General features: G+C 33.2%; 1 protein-coding gene and 1 long non-coding RNA gene across 5 annotated transcripts in view; both read left to right on the forward strand.

Annotated features, from left to right (window-relative positions):
* The first annotated feature begins 3,072 nt into the window (after positions 1–3,072).
* LOC119635292 lies at positions 3,073–7,958 on the forward strand. The gene is made up of 2 exons (XR_005247044.1): positions 3,073–3,286; positions 7,781–7,958. It is a non-coding gene; the product is annotated as an uncharacterized LOC119635292 (long non-coding RNA).
* Positions 7,959–8,145: 187 nt separating this feature from the next.
* The window catches only part of LOC119635293 (protein turtle), a 144,302-nt gene continuing 132,165 nt past the window's right edge, over positions 8,146–20,282 (forward strand). For 3 of the 4 annotated variants that reach the window (XM_038030036.1, XM_038030037.1, XM_038030038.1), the window contains exon 1: positions 8,146–8,923. The gene's annotated coding sequence lies outside the window, so the exon portion shown is untranslated. The remainder of the gene's footprint in view (positions 8,924–20,282) is intronic. The other variant, XM_038030039.1, reaches the window with a different exon arrangement.

Raw genomic sequence — 20,282 nt, forward strand, 5'->3', positions numbered from 1 at the left:
TTGAACCGATCTTTCTTCTGTTACTATCTCAAAACTAAAATTTTATTGTTATTTTTTTATTGTCTCTTATTATTTTTACATTTAATATTATTTAATTTGAACTATCCTTTTTTCCATACTATACACCCATACACTCATCTAAACCGATTCAAAAGTGCGCTCACAAATCCTATGATCTAAGTCAGAAGCACATCCATATTTTGACATTAGTTTTTCGGAAGAGCTCACATCTCCGTCTCTTTGCACCTTGCAATCAAATACCAGAACCATATTCACGCTAAAGTAAACACAAGCTAACGCATTACGTATGGATACGGAAACGTTTTGAAATATTCGGTCCAATTTGAATATAACTTTCCTTCTTTTCTCTTGTAGGGTTGGGCAAGTCTTTCCCTACTTGATCTTTCAAATCATCAAATAAAGTCTAAACTCTAAAGTGGTACAAGAAAGAAATGCATAAGCAAATGCCTCACCAGTTAACCTGACATCAACTAAATCAACTACAAAATACCAACGTACTGCTAATGGGGATAAATATTGCTTCATTATCAATATGAAAGCAATCGCTTGACCTTATCGTGGTGTGCTGCATTAATTTTCTAAAATGAAAAGAAAATACAAACATACTACGCCATTGTACTTAACATCCGACCAAACCGAAGTAATACTGACGAGTTCTAAAGGCTATAAAATATCGACAAATTTTCATATGATCAAACCGAAATGCGATATTGAAACTAAGGGGCGGAAGCGGTCAGTGCGTAGTATTTGCAATAAAAAGAGAAAACAGTAAGTATTGATATATATGGGCTATGGTCGAATCTGAGACACTTTCGATTGCGTTGTTATTTATAACCGAAACAATAAATCCTGCATTGTTAGAAATGATAGATCTTTGGGTTCGTTATAGAAATTCTCCTTTTGAAGTAGATAAATGAAAATTGCGCAATTCTTAGAAAAGTAAGTGTTGGGAGTGGGTCGATTTATATGTTTTGTTGAAGGTTAAGAGAAATTTTGCGATTATAGGTGTGAAAACCTATTGACAATTTTAATTTGAAAGATCTATTGATTGAGAGATTGAAACAGTTCTCTAAGACAAATGGTCATAATCGAAGTCGACCTACATACAAGCTCGATCTGTAAAATCTTCTTGTCTAATAGGTTTGACTTTGCAAATATCCATAAATAAATAAATCGGTGGTTGTTTACAGCTAATTATTTTCTTAAACTATTTAGTGTCTTCGATTTGTATAGTTCTGCTTGACGGTCCTTGCTTTTTTGATTGTCGATTTAATACATATTAAAAAGTGTATATTAAAGGACCAGCCAAAGATTTTTAGGGTTCCGTGAATCTATCGTTATTTCTGTTGCTTTGGTAGAGTGTTACTTTATACCAATACTAAATCCTCTAAACTGTTACATTAACAAAATTTCCTAGAACCCGCATGTTAAAGTTTAAAATACGTATTCTATATGTGATTGGTCTTACTAATCGATAAAGGTGAGATGCTGTCCTTCAAATGGCGCCAATATACGGCACTTTATGAAGTACGCCTCTTCAATAAATGGCTTCTTGATCTCTTTCGCTCGAGAGGTACATAGGATTTTTTTGATAAATTTTTTTATTTTGACATTTTTTATTAACAAAATAGTTTTCTTTGTAGTCGAAAACGGAACTTTTCCACCCAAAAGTCCGCTAAAGAAACAAAGACGCTTTTTTTTTCCTAAAAATTTTTCTCTTTTTCTAAGTTTGGACGAGTAATGCTGCTTGTCGCAGAGCCCCGTCAGTTGCACATGCCCGCAACAAATTCCTGCGCTCGTACTATCTCTTTAATGTTTTTCGAAAATATTTTTTTTGTTGATATATCCAGATATTACTATTGTATTCCTATTCTTTCTATCCAAAAAAAAAAAAAAAAAATTGTCAAAACATCTCCTTTTTTTTCGACTTTTACCTACGATTTCGAGAAAACTGTAGTTGTCTCATCACCTCTATTGCATTTTCCTTGCATCTCCATAGATTTTTCTCATTTAAACCTTATTGCATTCCTTACTAACGGCAATGTTGATTTAGAAGAGAATTGAGAAGCCTAAGAAATATATGGAGGAAAAGACTTATTTTAAAGCCATCACCACTCAGCTGACTAGTGCCGGATTAAATGGAGAAGTTAAATATTAAAGTAAAATATTAGCAATATGTGAGCGGCTCAAGTGCAATGCCATCCTTAGCATGCCCTCACATTATGGATGGATATATAGAACCACATGATGGTGCCTTTTATTTGTAAAGTAGTATTACAAGAATAACATAATATAGAGACAAAAACAAAAAAAAAAAAAGAACGTAAAAAACGTAAACATAACATTACAAACTGGTTTTTAAGAGTGAACCCACATTTTGTGTCAAACGAACACGCGTGATGCTAACAAAGCATGCAATAAAACAAAAAAAAAAAAGAAAAAAGTTAATATAAACGTAGAGGTTTCATTAACAAAAAAAAAAAAAAAAAAAAAAAAAAAAAAAAAAACAAGAATTTATTTAAAACATAACAGAAAAAGGTTTTGCGTTTATTTGCAAAAATTGCAAACAAAAATTATGTTTAAGTCTTAGGTAAAAGAAAAAAAAAAAGAAAAGAGACTTGAAACGCAACATAAACTGAAAGCAAATTTTGAGTTTAACTGGAACAGGTTTGCTAAGAGAATTCACTAAACCGCAACTAGTAGAAGAGTTCAATTTCACTGCACTCACAGTGATATATATGAGTACATTGTGACTTTTCAAATCATTTATCACATCAAGAAAGAGTTTTTGCAAACTTGAAAAGGAAAACAAGAGCAATTGAACCAAAAGGTTTTCATCTAACTAGCGTAGCAGAGAATCTGTATGAGTGCACGCTTCGTTTACGGGGTGCCAATAATGAGGACCGGTTCGTTAGATAAGAGAATAAGGAGAGCATAACAACATATATATATATATATAGGCTGACAATTGAGTTAATACAAAGCGAGCATCTACAGAGCAAACAAAAGGCAGCTTAGAAAAAGTAGTCAGCCAGCCAAGCCACGCAGACCATTAGCACAGGTTCCTGTACATGTATTTGCTGCTCTTTCATTTAGTTCTCAGTTGCGGTGCTTGCAAAGCGAACGTGTGCGTTTTCACAAAAGTAGATGAACGGGAAAATTTATTTAGATTAAAACAAAAAAAAAAAAAAAAACTTGCCTTCTTTTCTGCTCTGTGTGTGTTATATTTGATTGTGTGTGAAGATGTATGCTTGTATGCGTGTGCGTATGTAATTACAAGTAAAATATAGAAGCATTTAAACGTTTTTTGTACGCACATATATTTAGCAATTGCTAAAACAGTATATAGTGGTTGTTTTCACAAAACGACGCACAAAATAATAATAATAATAATCATAATAATAATAATAATACTAAGAACGTTTTTCCTTAAATAAATTTTGAAAGGAAATCGCATGTAGAGTGCTTTTTTTTTTTTTTTGTTGTTATTATTAGTATAAATGAAGAGAGTCGAATGAAAAACGGGAATAATTCCGTTTCATAAATAATAAATGAATGCTATGATGTTATGGCTTGCTTTTATTTTACATAGAAAACATACACATTTGCTTTTTCTCGCTTCATACTTGATTATTAAAACGTTTTTAAATAAAATACATATTTATTAAAAAAAGCAAGGAGTATAGTTGTAGAGACCGACCACACCCGCGCCGCACTTTTACTTTTTGATCTATAAAACGGTACCGTCATTATCAATGGCAGCCAGCAGCCCGAATTTTATTAAATGGAAAAATACTAGAATGAAAAAATGCAAAAACCGACCAAAAGAATTCCAGTGTTGGCAACTTTTGCTTGAAAGCTTTGCACAAAAAGGAATTGGCAAAGAAAAAAAAAAAAAAAAAAATCGACACAAAGCATAACAATCCCAACATAAAAAGAAAAATATAAACACACCAGTACTAGTACCAGCACCAACACCACACAACAAACTGTAGAAAAGCACACTTGAAACTTCAGCAAACCCTTACTTATGGCCAGTAGAGTGTAATAGTGGCAGAGTAATAGAAAAAAAAAAAAAAAAAAAGAAAAGTAAAACAAGAAGACAACCAGATAAGGAGTAATAGTGGTAGATACATTGACACGGAATATATACATACGTATATATATACATACATATATATATCTATAAAAGAACTTATCATTACGTACGTTAGGTTGTATATATGTACAAATACGAAGAAAAAAATTGAAAAAGGAATGTCAATCTTGAAACATACAATTACTGTTTACGTGCATGTCTTTGCCGAACTACACACAAATGGTTTAATGGCAAGCACAAATGCCACTACATAGATACACACAGATTCAAAATTCAAACAGACAGGCGCTTAAATATGCTATGAATGAAAGAGAGCTCTCTAGGTACGTTAAAAGAGCATTTATATCGTTTTTATCAAGAGCGCATTCGACAAAAGATGATGACAACGATACCAACATAAGGAAAAACTGTACAGAGCTAGGTTATGTTTTCGCCAATAAAGAAAACAAAAAACAAAAATTCCCGGTTTTCTTTTTCCTCCTCGATTATATTTGCCGTTTACGTGATTCAAGTTGAGCGCATGTTTACCAGACAATAAGAGAGCGAACAGAAACAGCTGTTTAGACAGGACATGCAGTTGTTGAGAACAGATGGATAATTGTTTGCCTTATCTTCATACATGCATATGAATGATCAATAGCAAAAAGAAAAAAAGATGATTATCTTAATAAGTAAGAATGCTATATAAACTTTTGCTCGAATTTTCTTCACCCTACATTTGGAAAAATTGAATAAAAGGGCAGAGAGTCTTCAACTAATTATAGGCGCCTTACTTATCTCGTCCCTAGTTTTGTTTTACATTTGTTCAGTGGACATAAAATGAAAACAAACATGTCCGCTTTAAACTTTCTGCTTTAAGTTTGGTGTTGGTTGGAGAGTTTTAATATTAAAACCTTAGATCAAAGGAGACATCAAGCGGCAGTCAGGAACACCTTGCTACACTGGCTTCAAATTCTCTCCTGATATGCAATATAATATGTAATAATGAATGTTTTGTGTAAAGAGCTACTGAGTGTTAACAAAGCCCATTAAAGGATCCCTTGGTGATGGCTATAAATATTGTAGCCTTTTGTAGGATGTACAGATGTACAGATGTACATATGTCAGGATTAAGATTATTTGTTATGCAAGACACGCCTTTTAATAGCAAAAAAAAAAAAAAAAGATAGGACTCTAACATAATTAATCGATGAAATAGGTGTTGTTACTAATCTTTCTTCAGCATATTTAGAAAGAAACTGAAAGCATCTACGAGAGTTTGTAAGAAAAGTTTCTTCCCGCTTCATGAAGTACCACAAAATTTCTCGCTAAAACCTTTAATCTCTTCCCGAAAGCGGGCTTGTCAGATATCGACAATGAACTTCCAAAATTGAGAAGAAAATGGTGTCCAATGGAAAAGCACTGTCAGTTGTGCAGAATGAAGCCAGGATACTCTAAAGGAGTGAAAAATGCGTTGATAGATGCATTGATAGACGACTTGATAATATTTCTTTAAGCGTCTGGTAATTCCTTTATGCTTCTATGAAGAAATCTATTTTTATATGTCTGTTTGGTTTGCACTGATGTCTGAAAAGCAGGTCATCTTTCTCAACAATTTCATGTCATTCCTCTATTATTCTAATTTTCACAAATTAGTTCTACTGTGTAGATGCTACCTCTTATTAGCAAAGGAACCTCACGTAAATGAATGCGAATTTTTTCAATAAACTTTCAATTATTTATTATGTTTCTCGAACGCTATAAGAGTATTTACGCGAAAGTTTGCCAACTTGAAATCTCTATCAGCAACTGAAGGCGTAAAAGAAACTATTGCAGACATGGGGACCTAAATCCAAAGGAAGAGAAAACAATAAATAAAGCCAACGTATGAAGAGGTCTCATATAAACCATGGACTGTCACATAGTCGAGCTGCGACTAAAGAGTCAGGGATCGGTGCATTAAATCTCTATGCGGTTTGACCATACTTAGTCTCAGCTATAGTGAATTTGCAATCAATGAAGGCATAACCCTAACCGATTTGATTATTAACCCACTAGACTGCGGTTGCTCTCACTCGCTATTTGTCCCTCGCTATCTTTCTCTCTTTTCTCAATTTTTCCTGACGATCAACATGCTACACGCATAGGGACCATCCCCTAACTAATGCTTCTTAATAAAAAAAAAAAAAAAAAACAAAAGATTTATTCATACTTTTATCTCAGCTCCTTGGCCTCATTTGAAAGGTAAAACCATTTCATGGTTAGAAAATTGTTCCAGCGTGAACTCGTTTCTTCCACCGTTAATCCGTTTTAATGGCAACATTTTTCAAAATCAGGCAGTGGCATTGAACTCGAAGGACATAATGTCTTATATGTGGGATTTCTGGGAAAGGATTATGTAAGCAGGCAAGATAGTTTGCGTAAAATATGGAGTTGTGTTACGTGCATAGACCGATTTATATAAATGATTATATCAGAGATTTTATTGCTTATGCATTATGTTAAGCCTGACTCAGAATGTAATTAATTGAAATGATTGCAGACATTTTCTTCTCCTAAAGGCTTATATGCATTCTCAACTATCTAATCATCTGGTTACCTTCACACCTAACTATTTCATAAAATTTTAACTAAACATATGATATTAAGCAGAATTATTGAAAGGCGCTTTTATGAAAACAAAAAAATTAAATAAAGAAAAAAAACAAGCAGAATATCTGCAAACTTTTCCCATGAAAAACTAAAAAGAGAGCCTAACGACTGTTACGTATATCATCACTGCAAAATTGTCTGTACGTTTACAGACTGTCTAGTAAATAGTCATGTAAGAGTACAATTTTTTTTTTTTTTTTTTTTTTTTGATTGTACGGAAAATATGTTGCAGCACATTGGAGCCTAAAAGTCCCGAGAAATGGAGACAAACGGTAAAAGACAGTTGAACTAGTAAGCAAAGTATACAAAGACGGTAAACGAAAAATTGGTGAATGAAACAAAAAAATAAATAAAATGCTTGTTCTGGTGTGCGACGGTAAATAGTCTAGAAAATAAAATTTAATAAAATCAAATTAAAAAAAAAATGTCATTTCAAAATTTCATTCTCAAAAAACTGACCTAAAAATATCTAAAAAAAAAAAAAAAAACTTATATGTGACCTCTACATAAAATTTGAGTCACGTGCAAAGGTTTAGGGAACAAAAAAAGCAAAGAAAAAAAAAAGAAGACAGAAAGGTGACATAAAAAAACTCTCGCTACATAAAATTTGTGAACACTTTTTTGTAATCAGTGTCGAAACGTGTGTGAAATGTCGATAGGGCGTGGATGGCTAACTTCCAAGTAAACTATTACGTTATAATAGAACACACTTCAAAGAATTTTACTGAATATTCTCAAAAAATTAAAAAAAAAAATGCACTGTTCAGAAAAGAAACAATATAAATCATGCCCTTGAAGTTGCATTAATTTTCCATTTGTTTATTGATTTTATATAGGAAAAGAAAAATAAAAGAAAAGAAATTTCTTTTTTTATATGTATTTTTTATTACAGTCGCAATTGCTTCGATGCCTTAACCGTAATTTTATTTATTTATGTATTTTTTTTCACTCTTCCTTAACTATCAATGTTTATCAATGTTATGTGAGTTCAGTGTGTTTTTCTCTCTCCTTCGTTTTTATACTCTCTAGCACTAAAGGTATCAATAATGAAACCTAATGTTTTTAAAACAATCAACAGTGAACTGTAAATATCAACAATAAAAAAAATAAAAATAAAAAAACAAAATAACAACAGCAGCAACAACAATAGTAGTAAAAAAATAAGAATAACATCAGCAAAGAATGTCAATTTAATTTGACAGTTGAAGTGTGCATCGCCTATACATACATACACACATACATATAATACATATAAAGCAGACGACAGGCATACAAAAGTTTTTGCTTTTTCGTATCGCATACAAATATTGTGCCGCGACTACTTCTATATATATATATATATATATATATATATGAACACATGTATGTGGGTAACTAAATGTGAGTGTGTATGTATGTGTGTATGTGTACATATATATATATATATATATATGTGTGTGTGTTTGTATGTGTGCGTGTGCACAAGTGTACAAAATATAAAGTTGAAGCTTAATTGTATTCATTGAGTGTGCGGGTGTTTGCTAATTTATCCTATTATAAATATATATATATATATATATATATATATATAAGTATATATATATAAACGCGCGCATACATCCAAACTCGCAAATCAACACACACACATACGTGCATATTTGTGAAAGAAATAAAGTGAGCAAACAGGCGAGCAAGCAAGCAAGGAAGGAAACAAACTTAAAAATCCCCCATTGTCTGCTTTGCTGCTGGTGCTATTGTATTATGGCTGAGCAGAGTACCATAAATTATATGCTTATCCTTTTGATGCAAAAGTTTTAATGCGATACGTGTTTAAATATCTTGTGCAACATTAATGATTATTGCCATAAAAATTGAAACGAAAAAGTAAAAGTAGAAAAGAAAAGTGTTCGGTTCGGTTAGGTGTAAGTGCGGTAAATTTCTTTTCTAATTTTTTGTTTTTTTTTGCAATAATAATTATAATAATCGTATCTCTAACAACGTTTTTTCATATCGTTTGCACAAGTTTGTGACAAGATAAAGATATATATATAGAAAGTTAGTGTTGTTGTTGTGTGTGCGTGTGCGTGTGTGCATGTGTGCGTATACGTGAGTGCTTTAATAACTAATTTATCAACAAAATAATCAAAGATCATTGAATGGTTTCATCGAACGGATAATGTTTGTTAAACAAAGGTTAGTGATTTTATTTATTTATGAACGAATTTATACATTTCAACAAACAGAGAGAAGAAAAAGAAAAACTTAGCCAGCCTATTTTTAAAAAATCTACTATATGCCTTGAATATTTTCGCGTTAAAATAAAATAATTTCGAGTGCGAACCATTCTCTCAATCACAAATTTTGTTAAAACAAGAGTGGGTTTTATTCCCCCACACCCTTTGTGACATAAAGGTATATGCGGATGGATGTAAGCAGCCGCCACATGGACTTGAGATAGGCACACCTGCCTTTATACCGATCGATTAGCATCACTTTTTGAATCGATTTAAGCTTGTCTGTCCGTCTGTCCAAGCATAGACGCCTTTGAAAGCGGTTAGGATCAGATCTCTATTTCGATCGCCCCCAATATAATGCCTTATTTCGAAAAATGGTTGCAAGAATAACTGTAGCGTGGTGTACGATATTTAATGGTCAATCGTGGCCCGCCTAGTTGTTCTAGTTTAATGAAATTTAATGATCGTTTCAAAACCACAGACAGTCAATAAGGTTAACTTATAGAATGACAATTTAAGAAATTATGTTTTTCTTAATCCCTGTTATCCGATTCTTTTTTCTGGTTTAAGTACACAAGTGTCAAGCCATCAGATAATTAGTTCTGCTTCTTAAGCTTGTCTTTCCAGAACACTATCCTATGGAATTGCCAAGTCATCCCCCAAAAATTCACTCCTCAATAATGACGAGTCCGTATTGTTCCAAAAATAAGTTCTATTTCATACAATACAACTCTCTATCAATATTAATTGGAATTTCGAAGACCAAAAACGGTAATGAAATATTTTTAGATGAAAAAATATAAATTGAGCTCTGATATTGTAAAAAAAAACTTCTGAGGATGAATATAACCCCAATCCTCTTCCTATAATTTTTATGAAATCTTTTGAAAAAAATTTAATCATTTTGAAAAGGAAATGTTTCAGGGGACGGTTGTCTTAGATCATTAGGCGACCAGAGAGGCAGACACATGTAGCTATCATGATATCCCATAGTAGACGAAAAATTTTCGAAAATACAATAAGGATTTGCTATAAAAAATTTGTTATCATGTGACTTCCTGTTTTGATCGCAGGTAGGTCGTCTCAACCACCAATTTGTACTTAATAAAATTTAAAAAATCAATCACGCAAAGATGATCAAAGTAGTGTTCTTATTCAAATCTAAATATTCCTTTCGATCAGTTCAATTCATCTTTGGAGATGTGGATTTAAAAAGGAGGACTATGTAAGAATGTGCCTTATTAAGAAAAATAAATTGGCGGAATAGTTCACCATAAATCTGATATCTAAAATATAACAAGGTGGCCATCTCACTTTGCGTCTCCTATGAGTTTTGCTACACACATACATATGCATAAAATAAATAGGCTCATGCAATGATCAGAAACGAAGATTGTTCTACTCTTACGTTAAATGACGTATCAGTTGCGTTATGCAACCATGTTAAATATCTTGGCCTTCACATAAAGCATAAACAAAGTGTGTTCAGAGAAAAGGTGAGTTTATTTTTCTCGAAAAATATTCGTTAAGCCTGTTTTTTTCCCTTCAATGTCGTCGCTGCCAGATGCAATACACTCGTGTCAGCGCTTTTTCCAATTCTTGAATTCTCGTCTAACTGTTATATCCGCCAAAAACAAATGAAGAATGGAAAATGGCTGAGACGCTGAACACATATTGGCAACATGTGCAAAAATATGACAAAAACAAAGTGCTCAGTCTACTAAATTTGAAAACTCATCTTTTTTTTTTTTTGAACCCATCTCGTACAGTAGGAATAACAACAGCGAAATATAAAAACAAAGGAAATGTTGTAGGACTAAATTTCAACCTTAATCTGAAGAAAAAAAAATTATACTCTACAAAACCATTCTAAAGCCAATAAGAATGTATGGGATCTAAATGCGGGGGACATCAAACAATTTTAACGTTGATATATTTTAAGCCTAATCACACATGCTCCTTGGTTTGTGCTCAAGCAGATTTTACATATCGATCGTGATGTCCTTAAAGCTAAAGATAAAATAACAGACTTCAGTTATAAATTAAGAAGACTGAAAAAGGCACCACATATTAGACCCACCATTCATATAGACATGTTGCTGACCCACTCAATCTATACTTAAAACAAGACGTCGTATTTTATTATTGTTGTTCCGGTTTAGTCGTTGATTCATTTGCTCAATGCTTAATTGTAAATAGATTGCAAAGGAAGAAATTTTAAAAAAAAAAGATATAAAAAATCAACGATTATACACTGCTTTTATTCAGAAAACTTGCCAATGAATATAATGCGGTAACCGCGACTAGTGACTAGTTTCATATAGATTCGTTGTCGTACGCTCTCCTGTTTTCGGGACGAAATTTCGTCAGTAGAAGCTTTGAAAATCTCTATTGAACTTGCAGAGCAGACTCCCTCCAGCACGATAGATTCGTTTCGTGTTACGTTATGATACGTTCTCGCACTTCTTCAGCCTCTCGAAACCGCTTACCGGACAACTTGTGCTGCATCAATTTGAACAAGGGCTAATCAGAAGACGGCATGTCTGGTGCGGTAATCGTGTGCGGCACAACTTCTTGTTCGAGCTGCAAAAGCGTATTATTGACGGGTGATCGAGCTTTGCCATGCAAGAGGATCATTTAGCGTTTGTTTACCGCTATTGTTGTCCTTCCCATGATGTGGATGACTCTCGTGGACTAAACGATGACTTTTTGTGTTTAAGATTGTCGCGGTAGACATGCAACCAATGACATTGCGATGTTGAAACGGTTTGGAATGGCATTTTCTCTTACTTCCTATTGTAGTAACTAACTATTAATACTAAATAGGAAACTGTTATTTTATGTAGAGAAAGATTAAAATAATCGAATTCAACAGCTGCGTACATTGATGGTTCCTATTGCTTTATCATTTACACCAATAGATGTCGCTGATCAAGATACAAGAAAGCCTAATAAAACCGTACCATCCGGTTCGTTCTTTTCCCGAGTTATCCGAGCCTCATTTAGCCATACGCACAAGATCACATCTTCTCGTCTTATACGAGCCCGTAAAAAAGGTGGGTCTAGAGTGTTTAAAAAAGAACTCACAGAAGACATAAATAAATTTCTAAATAACCATAGAGGAATTCTTACCCCAACTTGGTTTACAATATACATAATGAAATAACATTATATAGCATTATATATACTAGAAGAGAAACGAGTGTTCGAAGTGACTTTTATAGAGAATATTTCTTTAGCAGCATTTCAGCCACTCTACTTAATAGGAATATTTTGAACACAAGGTTATTTCACTTTCTTTATTTCATGAAGAGTTCTATATAAAAGAACGCATCAAATTATTTTCTTTGCTTATATGCAATGCTGTTTAGTGCAACGTTTTGTATATAATAGATATCGCGCACACATTTTATAGCATAAAACGTTTTAGTTTAAAAAGTCTTGATTTTTACATACTTGAACTGAATCGTACGTAACAGATTCGAAGAAAATATGTTTCGAGGTTACATTCGAAGCAAACAATTAAATGTTATTGACTTTACTGCGTTATAGCACTGAAACGCTATAGAAAATATAATAACAAACAAAAAAAAAAAAAAACGAAAACGAAAAAATTAAGACGCAATTGTTCATGATATAATGCAAACACTTTGTAGCGTACACTGTAGGCGTTATGTTAAACAAAGAAGACGGCCGTAAGCATTTTGAGGAAATCAAATTTTCTTACACCCTACATCACATTTGATGCAAATGTCTCTATTAAGTATTAAGGGTCTAAGTTAAGTTAACCGACATTTTTTCATATACAGCACTCTCCGTCTGTCCGTCTTCTGTTCTTGTAAAAAAAATATGTTACGTTGACGTATTTTAAGCCATATAACGCTTAACTTTGCAAAGTCGTTTTATGAATAGAAGGATAGTGTAGGGTATTTAATACCGTTTCATAGCCACTACAGTGTCTTTACTTATTTTGTATGTTGAAATGAGCAAGAGAGGGCAGAACGCCACGTGTAGGGCTTGAGACGTAGGGCAGAATGCATCAATACCTCTTCCCATGCATTTCAACTTTAAGTTATCTTAAGTCGACATATATTTAATTTCTTAATGGTCGACGTCACGAATATAATAACGCTTTACATAACAACTCTCTTGCTTTGTTTATAGAAACATTGATATGGCATTTAATAGTTTTATCAAGGAACAGCAGGCTTGGCAGCAGACTTTAAATATTTTAAATTCTTCTTCTTAGCAGTTTCAATGAATTAAAATATTTGTATATTTATTATTGAAGCAAAAAAAGAAAAAAAAATGAAAAAAAATAAACATCGTGTCCACTGGATATTTCGAATACCAATTAAGGGGCAAACCATCGGGTTCGTCGGCGATCTGTTCTATTTCGTTCTGTGTATATGGCCAATAATCATGCAGTTGCTGTAATTGGTTTTGGGAAACGGAGGGCCATCGATAGCGGCAGGGATCGTCTGCTTGCAGACTGAGGTGTGAATTGGGTGCCTGGCGCGTCCTGGATTGAAATCTGCTTCTTTTACAATAAATCCAACTCTAAAGCATTATAAACACAAAACTATAGCAGCCAGGGGGTCAAGTTGCCAGCTCCTTCAACGTCACGTGTGCTTGCTTAGGGGGATAGAGGTGGCTGCGTCGGTTAAACGCGGGCCGGAGGATTGGCGCTTCCCGAGATCGTTCAGAGGGAAGTTTGCACTTGCATATCCCGCGAATGAAACATCAGATGGACAGACGGACAGACAGGCTTAGAATATGATTCTGAGCCGATCGGAACAATGAACAGTTGGTCTGTCTTCTTTGCTTCGGCGTGTTACAAACATCCGCGCAAACTTAATCCTGTACCATAAGTCGTGTAGGGTATAATGAGATGAAAACATATAAAAAATTGTATGAAAAATCGCCATTTAACGTTACAAGTTTGCCATGACTTATGGGTTCACGCTTAATGCAGATGTATATCGACAGCGGGAGTGCCTCTGTACTTTTCTCTTTTTTTCCTCTCTTGTTTGATTATATATGGGCTTCGCTCGCTATCTTTGGTTTTTCTTCATTTTCTTGTTGTTTGTTTGTTTTTCTTTACATATTTTGTAAAAGTTTGGTCATCACACTTAGTATAAGATCTAAGTTTCAATCGAATTCGAATGTTAATTTATTTTATTTAAATTTCATGTGAAAATAAATAAATAAATTGGTTCTCATAAATAACTCGACTTTATTCCATATTAGTGTCTACTGTGGCTTATAGAACCCAGCTTTTTGCTTATCGTTCGTTTAAACACATCTGACATTGCTATGTAAATTTTCGCGAATCATGAGCGATCCAGCAGAGGTCTTTGAACAAACGAATGAGCTGACGGTCATCATTGCTCGACTTATATAGACTATGAATGTATACTGCTGTGAATTTGTTGAAAACTCTAGCATTAACAATCATTTTATCCCGCAAAGCTTGTACTTTGGCTTTATAAAACTTTATCAAATGTATGAACCAAGGTTTACCTTTTTAGCAAAACTCATCTCATTTGCTTCATGGTATCGTGTGGAGAAGTTCTCCTATCCTATCTGGTAACGTATTTGACTTTTATATAGGAGGTAACAGAAAGACATTAGATTATAACAATTATCTTTCGATTAACAAAGGAACTACATACAATATATACGACTGCCGTAATTAATAATAATATCTCTCTGTTCTTATTATATGTGAACGGGAATCTGTCACTAGCTGCCACCATGATGACAATAATTGAAGATAAATCGCGTAATCCATGTGGCGGTTAATTTGTGGGCGGCAAAATGAGAGGTGTCCGATTTTGCTCGTCACAAATGTACACAATGTGCAACGTTGAGTCCGGTGTCCTCCATGACATATATTTCGAAAATTTCAGCCATCTATCTTTCATAAATGATGAGTAATGAGTAGAGGTGAGTAGAAGTTTCAGTTTACGCGTAATTATAGGCCCGTGTTTTGAACACTTCCGCTCACTCTCCATACCATCTCGGCATCGCTACACAGATTTAGAATTTCACGTTGATTAAGGGGTCTCTGAAGCTTTCTCTTCGTTGGTAGTTACGGAAAATCGTTCATTGCATTCATTAATTACTTTCACGATTTTTACAATTCAGTTCTCAGCTTGACTCAAAATTGGACTTTAATAATTAAAGGCGATGTAATGACCGACTTGACAAAAAAAAAAAAAAATACTAAATTGCTGATTAAGTATTCGTTATGATTATTATTGACTGAATTTTTACATATTATGCCATTATTCCATTATTTCTTATTTTTCGCATCGTCAAGATAATTTTTGGAGAATCTTCAAGGAAGTGCTCGTAATTTTTTTTTACATTGATTAATAACCCAATTTGCTTCCATTTAGTTGGCAATTTATTTATTCAGTATTACCTCACTTAGTATTTCAAGTATCATAATATTTATATTAGTTCTATTTTTGTATAACCATTACATATATATATATATATAAAAGAAATGTTTATTGAAATGAAATTTTAGTTTATGTTATATGGCCTTCTTTTGCATTTTTAGATTTATTAAGGGATTACATTTGTAAGAAAAAAAAAAAAAAATACATAGGTAAAAGCAATTGCATAAATGTTTATTTCACCAAAGATTTTCCGCAAGAATAGATTTTTCAAAGTAATATTTGGAAAACATGGCCATTACCAATATAATACAAATACATTGCGATGAATTTTGCATACCTTTCACTTGCTTTTAACGGAAATTCCTTTTTGCATCAAAAGAAACAGAATATCAAAGGCATGTTAAATTTTAGGTAAATACGGTTAATAGTTGTTGTAAATCTCGCGATAGGATAAAGAGGGATTGCTTCAGCCTTACAGGTACTTTGGAGGCAATCCTTATAAATGATCTGCGAATATTATAGATTAACAGTCACGAAGGCCAAATGAAGGGGCACAATGCTTCATCTTTTTGCTCATCAATTACTCAGACACTTGTAATAAGGAAATTAATGACGTTTTCGACAGCTTTCGTTAGGTGAAGAGAGGTGTCTGAAAATGTTTACAAAGTGCTAAAGAAAATGAGAACATAAATTTTTATTACCCGCCACAGAGCAATTGAAATCTTTCATCCAAAGCGATATCTGATTTCTTTTAGTTTTCAAGTGCAATTGTTTTGGTGCACAATGTTAGTGAAACTGATAAGTGAATTCTAGCGACTATGAAGTATCACTGACCGTAAAAGTAAACAATGTGTGCTATTGTTTTTCTTTTCCTTTTTTTGTGGTTGTATTTGATGCTGCAGAGCAATGATCACAATAAAACTCTCTCTGTTAAGTTAGGGAAACCTCGACAGATAAACATGTCTTGGGATAATTTTGCCCAGAATAAGCCAGTAAATGTACTTTTATATGATTTAAATTTAGTTTTATGAAAGATGTACTAGGGCAAAATCTTGCTAAATGGAAATCATAGCTTTACATGTTATATAATCATAGTTAGCTAAAAAAATTGATCTACATGGTAGTGCATGTACACACACAATTTGAAAATCTGACTATCCTTACAAGACATATCTAGTCGAATATCAAAAATACCGCAACTAATTGTCTATTTCTTCAAGTCAATGCAATTCCTAGTTCACGAGAATTTTATCGTCTCTCAATTGTAAAGAAATCACCCATAAACGTTGCGCTATAATATCCAAGAGTAAGCCTGATTGTTGCTCGTTAATAATGAAGAGAACACTTTCTCACATCTGTTCTGCGAAGGTTTACAGACTTACCACGGACAGACAAGGAACCGCATAGACGAGAGTACGATTAAATTGGTTCAGAATTTGATGCTGACCAAGAATATATATACTTGATGGGATCTCTGAGGAGTTTCCTTCTGCTTGTTGCGAACATTTTGACGAAATGAAAACCTTTCGTTGTGGGGTATAATAAAACTAAAATATTTAATAGAAAATAAAGGATTCGATTAGTTCCCTGTTGAATTTCATGGTAGTAATAACCGACATGCACTGATTAGATTGCATTGTTCGTAGGGTGCAGAGGAAAGCCTTTATATCGTTTTTATTTAAGCGATTTTGACTTCAATTTTCACCCACTGTCCCCCTCAGGGGCACAGCTGTTTTACACTTAATCTTGACGTTTCACCTAATTGCGCTTCGTTTTATCTACACTTTGGCAATTTCTGGAATTTCACTAACGGAGTTCTAGATGATTGTAGGAGCTGGTAGATGGAAGAATTGCAATTGAGAATATATGAGAATAAAAAAGTAAAAGATATATTGTTTTGTTGACCGCTATTTTAATAAGCATAAGTTGTGGCAATCAATACATTTATGAAAATCACTCGTTAATTACTGCGGAATTTTTCGGTGGGAATGACCTCTCTTTAAAATCAATTATGTATCGTTTAGCTGCAGCGTAGAAGTAGGATAGCAGATAAGCTTAAAGCTGCCAGCCGCCACAAATAGACATTGCTAAGGAGTCTGGGAACAGTGCAATAATCTCAGTATAATATTGTGCTGGATTTTTCGCCAGGCATACGATCTTGTCATGGTTTTTAATAAAAAATAGTTTCAAGGAAACATTAATGTCGCTTAATAATAAACGGTACCTTGTCGTTGAACCCTTTAAATAAAGCAAACATTTAAAAAACAAAAATTCATAATTCAAGTCAAGTCTGATGCTTGCCATTAACGTTTTTTTTTTTTTTTGTTTCTTTTTAAGTACAGGTACTCTAGTTAATCAGCATCATTATCGGACATTGTTCCCAGCATTCATGTGCTGACGACTCTCCGCACAGCATGCATGCATGCTAGATCTGTATAGACATAAGTACGAACTCTTGAGACATTTATTTAGCTCAGCGTATTATGACGTTTCTATGCGAGTTTCTATATACACAGTAATGTAAACATTTAACCAAACAGCTCATATCTCAACATAAGCACCTAAGCATAGCATAATCTATGCTCAAGAAAGAGAAGGTCAAAAGCAAAAACAATAAAATTTTATACAAACAAATACAAAGATAAAATGAAACTTGATTATGTGTATGTTTGCTGGACCAGGTCGTTGATAAACAATGTGGTTTTTTTTTTCTTATGCACTGAAGACATTTGAGGAAAACAGAGAGAAAAACAGAAACATAAAAGAGAGAGAGAATAAGAACAACATTAGGACTTTCTTAAATTAGTAACAAGCAATGATTTTCGTTCGCGTTCAAACATCGAAGAGAGACTACAGTTAAGATCATTTTTATATAAGAGTTTTGAAAAGAGTTTTTAAAAAGAGATGACAACAAATCAAGAGAACTTTGATTATCTTCATGTTGACTTCATACAAACACATATATTAGTCTACCAATTAACTGATTCGCTTTGATAATTTAACCTAACGGGCTTTGACAAAACTTAATTGTAGTAAAGCAAAAGACCCGAAAAAAGAATCTTTGAAAGTCTTTAAAAATCTTTAAGAAGGAAATTAAATGTAAAAAGGAAAAAATTATAAAAATGGAAAAGTTAGTAAATATTTCTTTGATAATTTGGAAAAATCTTTTTCGTTTTGTTTCTGTTCATAAATGCAACTGTAAATCAAAGGAAAATTACATTTTTTAAAAAGTAAGACAATACAAGGGCGAATGCAAATACAAGATGAACTTTTCATTTTGTCTTTTTGTGCAAAGAAAACTTTTATAACCAAAAAAAAAAAAAATTCATTTAATATTTACTTAAAAGAAAAAGATGTCGAAGTTGGACATACGTATAATAAATTTTTGGTATAAAGTGTGTCCTAGTAAAGAACTTAACAACGAACTCATTTTATTATTAAAGTCTTAAGATCCATTTCAACTTTGCCGTAAAGTTTAATTTTGCCCGTTTTTCGAGTAGACTATCCATATGTCCGTCCTTCCGTTCAGTTATTTGCATATGATTAACATGTGCAAAGTTGCAAACATTTTCTTAAGATATTTGAAAGTTAGTTCATACTTTAGAACAATCTAACAAGCGATAAAAAAAAAAGGTGAAAGTAACAACAACAATGTGAGCGAGGCACTCAGAAATTAAAACAGATATCGAATTGAAGACTGAAATAAAAAATGCTCTGAAAGTATAATAAAAAGATGACTTAATATTAAATGAATATAACAATTTTCTCGTGAAGACTCGCCAACATCTAAGCTAACAAACGCACAGGTTTACAAGTTTGTCTATAAAATGATCTCGATTAATTTATGGACAAGCTTGCAATTAATGGAAAACTTTTCTATTCTTTTTTTCATCGTCTTTACAATTGTTATATTTTTCTCATTATTATTATCATTGACATTTTTAGAACGTAGAAATTGAAATAAAAACTTTTTGAAGGTTCTTGGAATTATTCTAATTAAAAAATGTCTCCGAACCATTTCGTAGAATATTTTATTTTTAGGTCAAAAGAAAAGTAAAAATATTTTATTCAAGTAAGGGCGACCATTAAATACTTTACACACATTATATGGAGTGCGGTCTCGGTAAATGCATCTGGTTCAATCCATCTTTAATTAGACTGGTGCCTGGGCCAAAATGTAAATTGTCATTGTAGCAATTTTTGGTCAAAATATGTTAAAAATTGCGACTTTTAAATTGAGTGTAAATAGAGATGGGCAGACATGAGATATACGGAGAGGCAGAGGGAGCTGGAAGAAAGGAGAAGTAGGTGGGCGAAACCATAGTCAATTGTACGTAAAGACCGGCGGACAAACGAACGGGCAACGATCGAAGATGTGATTTTGAATATGCCCCGAAATCAATCGGTCTAATAAAAGACCCGCCTGTCTTAAGTCCTTCTGGACGTCACATATCTACGCGAAATTAATGTACTTGTACATTTGCCTTAAGGTATGCAATACCTTCACTCTTTATTACCTCAAAAGTATTATCGAGACATATGCATCAAACACCTCTTACAAAAATACCCATTTTTCAACGAATATCTACTACGATGATTTGCGTTGTGGGTGAAGTCCCTGTGTCAGTTGACATTTGGAATAATTAAAGGGAGATACAAATCACTTTGCGAAATTGCTCAAAAGTGCTTTCCAGAGTTTCGAAAGCAGCGACTATGCCATGTTTAACCTCTATTACTACAACCGAAGGTTGGCCTACCAAGCCTACCCTCGAAGGTCCGTCTGTGCAATTTCTTTGCTAAACATTCTCCTTGTTGTAAGACCAGAGAACTCATCTTTAAAGTTAACAAAAACATCAGAAATTCGTGCGCGCAGGTTGGCAATGAAAGTGTGGCCAAATTAGTTAAAAG

Source organism: Glossina fuscipes, unplaced genomic scaffold, assembly GCF_014805625.2.
Source record: "Glossina fuscipes isolate IAEA_lab_2018 unplaced genomic scaffold, Yale_Gfus_2 26, whole genome shotgun sequence".
In the NCBI taxonomy this organism is placed as follows: Eukaryota; Metazoa; Arthropoda; class Insecta; order Diptera; family Glossinidae; genus Glossina; species Glossina fuscipes.